Raw genomic sequence first — 3,217 nt, 5'->3', positions numbered from 1 at the left:
TGAAATATTGATAGGAAGGTATCCACTTTGACTGTTAATAATTGCAGTACTAATGACGTTATGATTAAGAATATTTTTATTTTTTTAATTTTTATTAGGTTTTACAAAAATCCGAGACCCAGGTCCCCGCGCAGATACGGGGTCCTCGTTACCCGTCGCGGGGACGGAGATAGATATTAGGAGGGCGGGGGCATGTCCCTGCTCCCGTGGGACCCGTTGCCATTCCTAACCGGTAAACAATCTGGTCAGACTACTGGATCACCGGATCACTAGTTCAACCGGTGAGTTATAGGTTGAACCGGTTGACTCGATTATAATTAAATAATTATATAAAATTTAATTTTTTTATATTAAATTAACTTACTTTAATATTTCAATAAAAGACAAAAGGATAAAGAGATTTTAAATTTTGTATGACTAAAAGAGTTAATAAGATAAAGTTATTAATTAGGTCCCGAAGGTTTAACTTAATTTAAAATCGTCCTTCAGATGAAAATACCCCTTCACTCTTCTTCCCCAAAATCAGTCAGAAGCAGAAGCGCAAAGGCACAAGCAAACGTAGAAATAGAAGCAGAGAAAAGCAGAATAACAACAATCAAACAACAACAACAACAAGAACAATAACAATAACAATGGATAATGAAATCAGAGCAACAATAAAAGCAGAACCAGAAGCAGAAGCAAAAATAGAAGCAGGCAGAAGCAGAAGCAACCAGAAGGGAGGAGGGGCTGAGGCGGTGAACTACCAATTGCGAGGGGAGGAGAGCTGCGGTGGTGGTGGCGGATCGCGTGGAAAGGGCTGCGGCAGTGATGGCGACGCCGCAAATTGCGACGAGAACAGTGATGCGGTGGTGGCGGGTTGCAAATCGCAACGAAGAGGGCGCTGTAGTGGTCCGCGGCGCTGTGAATCGCGACGAGGGCAGGGGTGTGGCGACTAGAACAGCTTCGTTCCTCTCTTCTCTTTCTCTCTCCTTCTGCTCTCTCCTCTCTTGCCGTTAGTATGAGTATGTGCTGAGGAAGAAAGGAGTAGCAGTGAGGAAGTAGCGGTGGCGTGGAGATTCCCCACCTTTCCTTCCCCCTCTTTCTTGGAAACAACACCCCCTCCCTCAAAGCTCGACCTTCCCTCCCCCCTTTTCCCGTTTTCTTTTTTTTTTCTTTTTTTTTTGTATATTTTTTAAATTAGAGGCAATTTGGTAATAAAAATAAAAAATTTGGTAAAAAAGACGATTTTATAACTAACTTAAACTTTCGGGAGTATTTTGTAGTCCAAAAATGGCCGGAGACGAAATAAATTTTCGACCTCTACGTTAGGGACCAAAATTGTACTTAACCCTTAGGATGTTTAATAAGTTATAATGTATTTATAAAAAGACATCTATTTTATTGAAAAGCATCTTAGCCCAGTGGTTGTAAGGTTTCTTATGTTCTCGTAGTTCCAAGTTCGAACCCGACACCAATTTTTTGAGATTGGTATGTGATATGTGCTGATGTCATCTTGTGGGCTGATCGGTCTTATTCGGTCTACAATTCAAGCCAATTTTGACAGAAATTTTTAGATTTGACAGGTTTGTTTGCTTGTATGGTTTGAATGTTAGTCCGGACCGATTAAGGGTCTAGTTCACCGGATTTTCGATCGAGTCGGTCGATCTGGTCCGGATTTGATAACTATGATTGTAGCAATACCTACTTTGTGTTCATTTTCAGAGACTGAAATTGAGATTGAGATATTAGAATTGAGTTTTGTATTTGGTGATCAGAGATTAAAACTAAAATTTCAGTCTCAGAATACAATTTACAATTTCAGTCTTTTTAGTACTTCTAAAAAAGTGAAGATATAAAAAATTAAAATTTTTAGAGATGGAGATTGAATTTTTTTTCTTTTCAAAAATAGTCTTATTTAACTTTTGAAATTTCAAATTTACTAGTTAATTATATTTATTTTAAATCAAACACAAAAAACTTAATTTAATTTCTGTCTCTTAATTTTTGTTTTTTAATTTCTGTCTCTTTTTCAAACACAATCTTAAAATTAGATCAGATGTAAAAACTATCAATGTGAAACTTGATCGTCATCTCATTGCCAAAGTTTTCTGGACCTTCATCAAGGATTGTTCCTCTTGATAAAATTCAATTAATCATTTTGGTAAATAAATGGCTAATGTGCATGAAACGTTCTTTTAAAAAATATATTACTATCTATTAAATTTTGACTTGTTGCGAAATTCGATTATGATAGAATTGAATATCGACTGACTCATGAATTGAGTCGAAAAGATTTGGGACGAAATCAATTGATTATGCGTGGTCAAAATATCGATGGAGTAAAGACCCAACCATAAGAAAATAGAACTTCAATTATGAAATGAATCGAGTCAAAAAGGACCTGGGTCAAAATTTGATAATTACACGTAGTTTTATCTAGAAGCACTAATATAAAACATGGGTCTTGAAGACCAAGGTATAAGCAAAGACGTGGGACATCTACCTTAGAAAACAAAGTCTTTCTCAGTCAAGATAAGATCATGGGTTGTGAAAACTTGAGAAAAAAAGAAAGAAGTTAGATCGTGACAAGAGAAGAGCATTTCGTAGTCTACTTTTTATGGTCTGTAAATAAGAGAAGTCTAGAAGAGTTCAGAGACTTAAATCTGAATACTTCACCATCACACAAAATTCAACAGAAGTTAATAGAGTATAAATATATGTGAGAGTCTAAAATTTACTTTCTATTTGTTTCCTTTATTTTTCTTTTACTTTTAATTTATTTTATTTGCATTTTCTTTCTTTTCAAGTATTTTAATTTCCTTTAGACTTCAATTCATTTGCTGTTTTATTTAAAGTTTTTGTTTATTTATCAACTTTTCGTTCGTTTCGCTTTCATGTCTTTACGTTATTTTATTTTTATTCATTTTTTAAAACATTTTATTTTCAAATTTTACTTCTTTTCGTATTTATTTTTACAATTTATCACAAGTATTTTAACACAATTTATTTTGACATAAATACTAAATAATTTTTAGATTAAGTTTATATTTTTTAAAGGAGTTATATCTACTCTTCAAATTGAAATTTTAATACAAATTTAATTCGATATCCTATCAAAATTATCAAAAATAAGTAAAACACTGCCAAAACAAAATATGAAGGAATTTTCCTGCCTTTTTGTGTCATTCATGAATTTAGGCCTTGAGATTCAAATTCGGATAATGAAGTCAGATCA

Source organism: Arachis ipaensis, chromosome B07 (genome assembly GCF_000816755.2).
Source record: "Arachis ipaensis cultivar K30076 chromosome B07, Araip1.1, whole genome shotgun sequence".
Taxonomy (NCBI): Eukaryota; Viridiplantae; Streptophyta; class Magnoliopsida; order Fabales; family Fabaceae; genus Arachis; species Arachis ipaensis.
The sequence above is the reverse complement of the archived record's forward strand: the minus strand, read 5'-3'. Positions refer to the sequence as shown.